The sequence below is a fragment of the Lissotriton vulgaris genome, chromosome 8, assembly GCF_964263255.1.
Source record: "Lissotriton vulgaris chromosome 8, aLisVul1.2, whole genome shotgun sequence".
NCBI lineage: Eukaryota > Metazoa > Chordata > Amphibia > Caudata > Salamandridae > Lissotriton > Lissotriton vulgaris.
Genome location: NC_141696.1, coordinates 91,131,497 through 91,143,480, shown reverse-complemented (window position 1 = coordinate 91,143,480; position 11,984 = coordinate 91,131,497). Strand labels below are relative to the sequence as shown.

The 11,984-nt window shown below is 44.1% G+C and overlaps 1 pseudogene; it reads right to left on the bottom strand.

Moving 5' to 3' along the window:
• Positions 1–391: 391 nt before the first annotated feature.
• On the bottom strand, positions 392–1,100 carry LOC147693484 (exosome complex component CSL4 pseudogene; annotated as a pseudogene).
• Positions 1,101–11,984: the final 10,884 nt, after the last annotated feature.

The following is an 11,984-nucleotide window of genomic DNA, read 5'->3' as shown; positions in this document are numbered from 1 at the left end:
GGACTGCTAACAGTTCATCCTCCCAGGAGGGGGTTAATTGGTAGCTCTGTAATGCCTCAACTGCAGTGGGAGGCAGGACGTCTCCTCAGCTAAAACCGAAAGTAAAGGAATAGACAGTCCTGTTCCTTTGCGTTCGATTTCAGAGCAGAGGAGACTCCTTGCTTCCAACTGCAGCTTAGAAAGTACATTTTTTTGTCTTTAAATACAAACATTACACTTAGTTGCATTAAGAAAGCCTGCAAAAATAAACGGCATTACTCATTTTGTGCCAAATCGGACCGTATCAAACCATTTTCCGAGCAGTATAACCACTTTAGGCATTGAGGAGCAAAATAATTTTGAGAAACAATTTTTTGTTGGACATGAATCTGCTGATATGCCATCTATTCCGTCAACCAATGTACCCTTTGTCATGGACACCACATTGAGATGCAAGATTGTTTTTACACCAGGAGAGCTGCCAACAATGCGGCGTGTGCAGCACAGCTCCAAGAGGTGCGGGAATCAACACTTCTGAGAAATTCTGTAGAAACTCTGGCTGCACCCGGGCCACTTTCCTAAACTCCTTCATGTGCGTCTGCGGGCACTGCATCTCACACCAGCTGATAGGCACCATCTGTACTCCTGCTTCACTATGGGCAACCACCACGCCCAGCTCGTTCTCAGCGGTTGTCAACAGATAGTTGGACTGTGCATCACCAAGAGAAATAAATTGCCAGGACGATGTCACTAGGTCGGAAACTCTTGTACACTACAACCTTTTTTTTTTCAGTGGCTCGAATGTCTTCCTTTCATATTGTTCCTCTGAATGTATTCTTCAATGGAGTGGATGCAATGTAGAGGATCTGAACTTTGGCAAAGCGGTAATTAATGCTGCATACCTTACAAGTGACAGTTGCACCCACGTAAGGTAGGAGCTGGGGCTGCGCATCTCTCACCACAGAAACCGTAGGCAACATTCCATTATCACTTTTCTTCATCACATACCCTGAGAGGGAGACATGAATATACCTATGCCTGCTGTATGTCCCACTGCCAGCGTAAAAGTCTTCAAGACTGCACAACCGTTCTCCGGGTATACAGTACCGTGGTGGAGCCATGACCACTAACTGCTCTGCTGGTCCCAAACACTCTAGCGCAGCGACGCATGCTCTAACGAGCGTGAACCCACTGCAGCTGAAATAACTGTTCCCTAGCTGCCAAGGTTTAAGATTGCAATGTGTGACACTTTTATCATTTCAGTGTAATTATGAATTACATTTCAACCACTGAGTGATACTTTTCTCGCAAGCAAAATCAAGCTGACGAGGGAAATGTATATAAACATTAGAAATGACACACATGCTACTTTAGGAAATTTAATTGTACTATAATTGTTTATTGGAGGTAGCATACAGCGAAATTTTCACATTGCGGAGTCCAGAGTGTACAGGGCACTTTCTCGCGTAATTTGCACATGATGTCATCTGTTCGAGAGCATTTGCCACTTCTGAAATTTGTTTGATACCAGAACAAAATATTAGATACTGTATAGCGACATTATGTACTTTCGGTCGTAAGAGGCACTTGTTTTTAAAGCTTGTATGATATTATGTGTTAAATAATATGTCCAAGTTTATTGTTTGAAGTCAATGATTGGTGTTGTTTTAATATGGATGGATAATAATACTGACACCCATGTATTTGCGATGTTTTTAATATGTGTATTTGTGATTATATATATGGTTGTGCTTTGCAAACCAAATAAAGCGTTTTCAACTGAACTGAACTGACACACATATTGGAGCATTAATTCAATTAATTCACTTGCATAAATACTAGACCCCTTGGCTTCAGAGTTTATGTGAGTTTTCAGATCTTTAAAAACAATTTCTGTAATAGCAAAATTTGCATTGTGTTGCTTGGCTTTTTATTCCATAGGATAACTCTGTTATTTAATGACAGAATCATACATTGACTTGAAAGTCATAATTGGCTAAATATATTTACGAACAAGCTACCTGAGAGATTCAGAATATTGAATGGCTTTTGAATGTGACATATTGTTTTCCGTTGCCATGCTGCCACTGGCATTCCTATTTGATTATATTTTCAAAATTCAAAACCTTTGTATGATCGTGGCGGTATTTAATTCACCGTTCTTCTTACCCCCATGCACAGTTCTCCTTCCGGTCACCTCCCTCAGGTAAACTTGGGTGCCATCCTGCTCACTACCACTTGGATCGCAGGTGGAAAAGGCCTAACGCCACTGTATGTCAATTGGATAGTAAAGACTGTGGGCCTTACAAAGTTATTTGCTGCCTCGTCGCCACAGACACATACATACATGGGTAAAAACTACATTATGGCTGCAGGTTAGCATGGTGTTCTTGTCATCACTTGTGGTTCCTGACTGTAGGCCTACCAAAGCAGAAGGTGGTGAGCCCATCCTAAACTAAAATCCCCCATGCTGTGGTAGTGTTCTTCCGTGGGGTGGTACTTTTCTGCCCTACTTCTAGTACTACACTAACCTAGTCACATAGCTAAAAAAAACTGTAACAGCAATTTATTCACGGCAGCAGCGGATAAGTGTCTTTTACATGTGATTGGATTACTGTCCCTGGTGTCATCTGCCCCTGTCTGTGCTACCAGCTGTGCGCAGGGGATGCCCTCGATTGAGTTGCTCACTATCTCCGTGTTGGAGCTTACAGATGTACTTAAATCCCTGGCTTGTGTGGGGGTGACTAGTATGGGAATTGGAGAAGAGGACAGACTCCCCTCCATGCGCTCAATCTCCCCTGTGACTTTCCTCAGCATCAGGTCAATCGTAGTAGGTTTGGTTTTATGAGATAGTACAACATTTGGTTCAAGATTAACATGGTTTGGTGTACCGGCTAGATGTGCTTTACTCGCAGCCGAGCGCGTTTTTGGAGGTTTAGACATGGTTAGATTTCGGATACACTATCACCTGACCCTGACCTTCTCTGGCGTTCTATCTAATGGATAACAGGGTAATAAGGCAGTTTCTTCCTTCACTTCCCACCAGTCCACAATAATATAGTATTTGTATTGTCTTTAACAGGTATTTCGACAATGTGGTAGTCGTGGTATCCTCCCAGAGACAGAACAGAGTCAAAAGATAATGTACCTTATACAGTGAGTCCAGGGGCAAGGGGGGTGGCCCAGCCCGGCCTCGTCCGGCCCTGGACGGCCACAGACGGCCCGCCCTTTGCCCGGGCTTTGCCCGGCGTGTCCTCGCGGGACGAGATTGCGCGCTGACCTTCAAGCGCCTCCTGGCGCACGGTGATTGCAGGTGTAGGAGCGTCCTGCGTGGGGCAGCTGGGGGTTGTAGTCCTGCTCGGCGGAGCAGGGCCCGGCCAAACAGGAAATCTGCAGCAAGGACAAGTCGCTCGGCGGAGCGAAGCCCGGCCGCCACCCACCGCAAACAAACAGGCAAAAGGGTTTGAAGGTACACGCCTCAGCGGAGCAAAGCCCGGCTGGCGTTTTCCCTCTCTTGGCAGCCTAGGGTCCTCGAGTGTGCGCTGACCTTTAAGCGCCTCCTGGCACACAGTGATTGCAGGTGTAGGAGCGTCCTGGGTGAAGCAGCTGGGGGTTGTAGTCCTGCTCGGCGGAGCAGGGCCCGGCCAAACAGGAAATCTGCAGCAAGGATAAGTCGCTCGGCGGAGCGAAGCCCGGCCGCCACCCACCGCAAACAAACAGGCAAAAGGGTTTGAAGGTACACGCCTCAGCGGAGCAAAGCCCGGCTGGCGTCTTCCCTCTCTTGGCATAGAATTCAACTGAGTTCTTGGCAGCAGCAATCTCTCTCTAGGCTTCATCATCTTCTATGTATCTCTCTGCGCCCTGTACCATTTGCTTGGTCTTCTCTTTGCTCAGCCGGCCCTTGTCATTGGTCAGGATGATCTTGTTCTGTTTGCCGAACTCTTGTCCGCAGCAGAGACATTCAGGGTACCATTCCACCTCTCACCTACCTCACATCCATGAGCTGATCATCCCTGTGATGCCTGACTTATATACAGAGAATCAATGTTTTAACTCAAGAGCTGCATGTTCCTATTATTGATTTAGTACTTCTTGACACACTTTGTCAATGAGAAGTCGTTCTAAATTTCAGTTCAGTCGAAGGCCTACTGCTCTCCATCTTGGAAAACGGTAGAGGAATGAGAATGGCTGGTGAGAAAAGGGTGCCTCTGCTACTGAGGAGCAGTGAAGGTGTAAAGAATGTGACAAGATAGATGCAAAGAAAGAGTGGTTTAACACAAAGAAAGCTCCAAAAACAACCAGAGTAAGCTTTGTGAGGTGAATGGCACATCACCTCTCTGCACCTATTAACAGATTGAGATAATATGCAATTAGAATGGAGTTTTCGGAGAATGATTTGATTCTTTCACATTGTCTATACTATATCTTGGATGGAGGTGACAAGAGGGTAGGCATATAACGGTTTGCCTAGCCTCTTTTTGTTTGGTTTAGAGTCTCTTGTACTTAATTTAATTGACTTTGAATGTAACTCCAGAAGCCATTGGCTTCTTTAGCTCTGTAACTTTAAGACATTGGCATAGACATTTTCAAGCATATCATTGATCATCTCACCATTTTTCTCTTGTCTGTTTCACTCTGTCCTCCAGTGGAATGCAAGGGAGGCTGTTTTTAGGTCAAAGTCCAACAACATCTTGCGGACATTTGGAAAGGTTCCCCGGGAATGCATCCCGCCCCTTGCTTATCCATTGCCTTTGAGGTTTATAACTCACATTTGCTGCATGTCTGTTTGCTGACTTTATTTGTTTTAGGCTGTCCAGCTTGAGTTCTTCCCTTTCCTTGCCCAAACCCTGTTTAGAGTATTCTTCCACCATCACACAATGTCTGTAAACAGCCCTTAAAATCTTGTTTTTATCTTGTCACTTTTGCTGTGCATTCAAAGACGGAGGTCAAATGTCAATGTCTGTCTTCAAGGGATTTTGTTGTTTACTTTTCTTTCTCTGACTTCAAAGTGAAAGGATTTATGTGACAATCATGTTGGCTACTCTGGGTATGCTGTCCAATGTAAAAAAAATTCTAACGCAAAACAAAATGTAAATGTCTGTAAATGAACTGTGTAGATATTTCAAAATATGGAAAGCACAAATAAAGCATATTTTTTAATAATTCAGAATGTGGTGAAAACAAATATTTGAACTAAAAAATTTCATTACACTCGGTGATGACAATTCCACACATTATAATTTGTTTGCTGTATACTTTTATAAGTAAAACTGTATGTCAGGGCAGCTGCAATGGTCATTTCAATTGAAGATGTGTTGTCTCTAGTGGCAGCGTGGTACCATACCATGCATACTCCACCTTACTCAACTCCATTGTACTCTGCACCACTCAACACTACGCCACTCCATACGGTGTCACTGCAATATACTCTGTACCACTACACACTATGCCATTCCACTCCACACTGCGTTTCTGCACTCTACTCTGTACAACTCCACTTGGTGCCACTTAACTCGACACCTCTCTGCTCTAAACCACTGTACTCCATACCAGTGCACTCTACTCCACACAACTCTACTCTGCACCACTGCACTCTACGCCACTTCACTCCACCTCAAACCAATCCACTCTACCACACTCTATTCCACTCTGCACCGCTAGGATCTACTCAACTGCACTCTGCTTCACAGCCCTGCACGCAAATATGCTGTGCACCACAGCACCACACTATATGCTACTCTGCAAGTCTTGACTCTACTGCACTTTACACCACTGTATTTACACCGTTGCATTCAACGCCACTTTTCTCTACACCAATCTACACCACTGCACTCTGCTACAGTGCACTCTACACCACTCGGCTCTGCGCCACTTTGCTCTGTGCACTCTACTCTGTGCCACTGCACTTCTACTCTGAACCACTCCAAACCACTTTACTCTATGATAGTGAACTCTATGCAGGTGAACTCTGCACAACTGCACTCTGCACCAGTGCACTCTACACCACTAAACTCTGCACACCATTATGCTCTGCGCACTGTTCTACTGTATGCCACTCTAATCCACAGTGCATCACTCTACTCTGTCAGTACACTCTACCCCACTCTACTATGCACGCTGTGCCACTGCACCACTGCAGTCTCACCACTGCACTCAACTCTACACCACTCCACTACACTCTACGCCACTCTACTCTGCATCACTCCTCCAACACCACTCTAATGTATTCTGCATCACTGCACACCACCCCCCACTACACCTCTGCACTCTACCCTGCATTACTCCCCTCTACCCTGCACCTCCTCTCTCTACCCTGCACCACTCCAGATTGCACAATACCATTTGACAGAATTAACCATCACACACAATCTCATTCTACATATTTCTGTCAGTTAATAACATTAAAATACTATCAATATAATTCCACAGCACACCATGCCACATATTTCAACTGCACAACTTCACACCAATCCATCCAATTCCAAAACACAATATTCCACAACAAACAATTGAAAAACACCCCATCTCTCACTCACACTTCCACCAACCCTGTCATCTATCTCCCACACATACACTTCACCTTCCCTCACACTACCACTACCCCCTCTTATCTCACAGTTCCACTGCAACCCTCCCATCTATCCGACACACTCCTTGTCTCCTCTCTATACTGCCTACTCCCACATACTACCTGCCTATGCCTCTTCATTCTGTGCCCTTTTCTACCTTTCTGGGTTCCCCTCCCACTCATCCCTCTCTCTCCTGTACTCTCTCTCACACCTCTCTCTCACACACTCTTCCTGCCACTCTCATGTGGTTCACCTCAGGTCTTCAATCACAGTTTATTTCCCATGCCTTATCAAGATATCCATCACACACGCTACTTCTCTTCTTAGGTTGTCGTCTGTTTACACAGGAGCTTACTCTTTATGCGTCTATGGCCTGCTCTAACCTTCTTTCTCTATCCTCACATACTCTTTTTGCTTCTCTGTCTGGAGTTCATTGACCACTTCATGCACAAATTACTTGTCCCTCTCTATCTCGGTTTCTATCTATTCTGTGCAGAGCTTATCCCTATCTATTCACCATGCCACATTATTCCACCACACAAATGCACTACACACCACACAATTCCAACACACACAATTCCTCAACTAACAGTTCCAAATCAAACCACATAATTCCACTCCACACCGCATACATCCACTCCATTCCAAACAAAAACACACACATAAAAGACATTGTCAGTTACAACTCCAATAGCTCTAACTCTGGCAAATGCGAGACCTATTGCATTGCAAATGCTTGTTTTTCAAAGGACTGGAGCTATGTGGAAACACTTCTGCACCTGCGCCAAAATCCCCTTCCCACCCATCTGTAACGTCAGTTAATAAGCGTATGTTAGCACTCTCTCCTGCTCTGGTGAGGAAACAAACACTTCTCCCTAGGGTTCAGGGAGGTCTCACCAGAAAGGGGAGATCCTCCTCTTTCGAATTGGCCTCTCTGAAACTGTTTCCTGGCTGTGGATTGTGATTGTGCTGCAAACCTCAGCCAGGAAACCCCATTAGACCATCAGGGACTGGTGTTTAGGTGGCTGGCCCATGTGGTAAAAGGGCCAGCCCCGCAGGATGACATTATTTGTTTTTGTGTGGTTTTCCCCCTGGGGTGTCCGATCACTCCCCTAGGGGAAGTTAACGAAAAATAATTTGAAAAACCTGGAATTGTCAGGTGGTTGGCCCCCCTGACATGGGGGCTGACCCCCTGTTGGGACCCCTTTTTTTTGCTATAGCTGCCACGTTTACACATTGCTTATGTGCAACATTTCGATGGCTTCAATGTACTTATGAGTGACATTCTGCTGCTACATGAATGACACTTTGTGTGACTGTTTCTCACAGGTACACAAAGCAATGGGGCTTGATAGAGAATGCATCAACACCAGAGACCACAGGCTCTATTGACTAACCACACCTTCCAATGCCCCTGAGATGACCATGAGTCAAACTGGTGTTACTGATGTCGAGCTTTATATAAATATGCTTGAGTTGCATCACTCCACCTTTTTATAGATCACCTATGTTACATATTTAAAAATAATTATTCATATGCTATCATAGTCCACATATGCCTATTTTTTAGATGTAAACAACCACAAAACAGTGCTCAGTAACCCGGTTGGTGGAGTTGCCCTTCCTAAGTTAATGAATAGTTCAGCATTTAGTGTTGGTGTTTTGAGTTCAATCTCTGGTTCAGAACATTTCTCTGAGTGATGCCCAGTTTCTCACGTTAGACTCGCATGATCTTTTTTGTATTTCAAATCATGCAATTATTTTCAGCTCTGAAAACCATGTGCCTGGGGAGCTTGTGTAAGCACAGGTTACTGTTTGTTTACATGAGATGAGCCTGTTCCTATCCTCTAGTCAGTGCAGTGCAGCTCGATCAAGGTATGCTATCCTCCTGGACCACTTTAGAATAAAGCTGCACTCACCTCTACTCCCCTGAGTTGCTGACTGCAGGGAGGCTGCCCAGAGCAGCCAAAGCAAGCAGCACCAGTGGTCAGAATGAGGCCACCTAGACTAGAACACCAGAAGACCCTTCTTCCTCTAGCAGCCAAGATGGTCGAGGGCGGCCATGTCTGAGCAGGCTGGGCACCAGACTAACACACACAAGTTTCTTGCTGTTTAGCTATGCTAGGTCTTGGGATCTATGTGCCCCAAGAAGGCCGGACCTGATCTCAGTCCACAGAATTTCCTTTTAAAAGAACATCCGCCTTAGCAAGCACATGGCTGCACCGGATGGAATGGTGGGGTGGGGCTAACTTATAAAGTATCAACTTGTTCAAAGTTTGTGACCATAGCAACGAGTCACTCCCAGGCCAAGTTCACTTCCCAAAATGTCCTCACAGCATCAGTAGCAGTCCAGCGTGCTCACTGCTGCCTTGATTTTAATTTACTTATGGAGCACCTCATGATTGTGCAATATCTCAGGGAGCTTTATTTATGCATGACTAAGCATTTTAGTGCAGTGATGCGAATATCTGCACTAAAATGCGTTATTGTAACCACTGTTGCATGGTACTTGGCAGGGCTGTTTTGAGAATGTATGTTTTTCCTAAGGCGGAGCAATCAAGCTCCTCCCATGGAAAAACACCCTTTCCCCCCCAACAATATAAAAGAAATGTAGGAGCCCCGCACCCAAGAAAGCACACATATATGTCATATGTGGTAACATTTGGGACAAGAAGATAGGAAAGAGTATTAGAAAAATACATAGAAAAAGTCACTAAAGATGTGGCGACATGTTTGCATGCAGTGGAAGGATCTGTACAGATGTTGACTGGTCATTTTCAGTTGCTTATTTCTGTATTTGCTTACTATACTTATGATAATGAGGTTGAATCTTTGCCCATGCAGTATTATCATGTTATCAAATCATAAAATAATGATGTAATACTGCGGGACAATGTACTACATAATGCAGCATAATTTGCCTTTTTTTGACACACAATTTAGTCAGCCTGTCGTATAGTTGGGTGCTGTCCAGCAGCATGATTCCAGTGACCCTGGTGATAGCACTGTGTGTTTTCACAAGGAGCACGCCTGCACACAATTTTGAAGGTGCTACTATGTGAATGTGTGCTTCTTGAGTTTAAAGGTTGATGTGTGGCTTCTTTAAATTAGTTTCTACTAGCAAATGCCCAGCAGCTACAACAACAATAAAGTTTTGCATACGCCATGACAAAAGTATGCTGTAATATTGGGTATATGGCAAGGTAAAGTAATGCTGTCTTTTTTTTGGTTAGTGCTTTTGGAGAACTTGCAGATGTACCACAAAAAGTACACTTTTGTATATTTACTGTTGCACACCTCTCACAGATGCACCCACCCCCCAACTGTTTAAGAACAATACTTCTGCCTTCTATGTAGGACAGAGTTTTAGAAGAAAGGTGTTGGCCAATCAGCAGAGATGGTGTCTCAGTGGATGACTGCTGTTATGAAGGACAGCTGTGAGGCAGGATCAGAGACTGAGACAGAAAATAGTGAGACCGCATATAAGGGAGAGGTACATAGAGCAGAATCTTGAAGTGATTTTTCAGTCAGCACAGTTCCATCTAATGACTCATCTTCCAGCCATTCTGAGGAACATGCTGAATGCAGTCGTGCTGTCCCTTCACAAGTACAGTCTGTGCAGCAGAGCGACAGTCACAGGTTAGATCAACCCAGAGAGCAGGTATTGTGGTTTTAATCACAGACGGTGTGCCCTGTCAGCAGCCCCTCATTCCCGCCTTCCACTGGCGACTCTGGATGTAAAGGTGATATGGATATTTTTTTGGCAATTGACTACATCCATCTTTTTTGGGAGGTTGACCTCCTTGAGCAAATTATGCAGCAAACAAATGTGAGTTCCAAACAATTACTGAGGGATCATAAATGCACTCTTTGGCCTCACTCTAGGGCACACCAGTGGACTCCTACTACATTTGAGGAGTTGATGATATGTTTGGGCCTTACTATTAAAATGGGGTTAGTGCACAAACCAAGCTTGCAGTCCTACTGAACTACTTACATGGTTTGGATAACCTACAATTCAGATGTTGTTTATTTCCAGACCACCACAGGAAGAGACATTTCTTTATTTGACTTTCAGTGGACAGTCATTGAAAGTCTTTCTTGCTTCAGAATCAGCAGCCTCCAATTTCCATGTTGTGCAGGACGTTGCACAGCTGCAGGAATGTCACTTTGTTGATCGCATTCCTGGAACAAGACTCACCCGTATCTGAATTTTGGAGTTTGCTTTAAGCAAGGAAAGAGGCAGGATAGTCTTGTTTACTGTCCCCAGTGCCGATCTCAGCCATCCCTGTGTTTTCCCACTAGCTTTATATTGTACTCAGGGCCATTGGAATTATGCGGCTGGAGAGGGCCAAATGATTTCTCCAGGATGAGTAAATTAGGTGGCAAGAAAGAGCAAATTAAGAGGCATAATGTAGCACATTTTATTATAGTAGTACATAGTTGTTTAGACATTTTTAAATGATTGGTAACCAAATGTTCAATAAGCAACAGAAAGGTGACCAGTCCAATTTTGCAAAGGGCCATTCACCACGCCACAACTCTTGTCACTGCATTTTAATAACTTTTGATCCGTTTGAGCTAGAAACAATTTGTTTGTTATAATCTGCAAATTATGCGGTATATGATAGATTATGTGGCAGATGTGGCAAATCTATAACTATGCAATATTTGCCACTGCAATACAATAGCATAATTCCAGTGGCCCTGGTTGTACCATACAAAAATGAAGTATTTGGGAAATTGACGGAAGTGCAGCTCCCATAAGGTAAACAATTCAATGTCTGTGCATGGATACTTACCTACCATGGGCCCCTACTTCTATAGGAAAGCAGCTGTAGAATTTTTGTGCCTCTGCTTGAGGAAATCATGTACCTTTATCCACCATCACAATGTGGTTGGTGTCATGTTTCCCTATTGACAAGTGCATTATAGTCCGCACATTGCACATAATCGTGGACAGTACATAATCCACATTGTCACAGAGTACCTGTGGGGCAAAACTATAAAGTCATGACTAGTTTTTATAATGCTTTTTTGGGAACTACAGCACAAGGAACACTCTGATTGCCCACAAAAACCAGAGTCAGTGTAAGAAGCCAAACAAATGTCCTGTGAACTCATTCACCAACATTTCTACATGCTTTGACAGTGTGTAAACTCACTTAGTAACTTGTCTCATAATCAATGGTATTGAAAAAGGTTATAGGACACCATCTTGAATGATGATGATTATCTGGCATAATTGCACCCTTGCAACATCTGACGGAGTAAGGAACATCTTTGGTTGACCTCTATGTCCACCCACCAAATTTAAATGTGCAGACATACAGGTCAGTTTTCACTGCCTGTCACCAGCTGTAAAACAATGGTGGAAAGGGAAAGTAGGCAGTGAAAACTGTTTAATGCCCCCTTACCATGGGCTATAACTCCCAT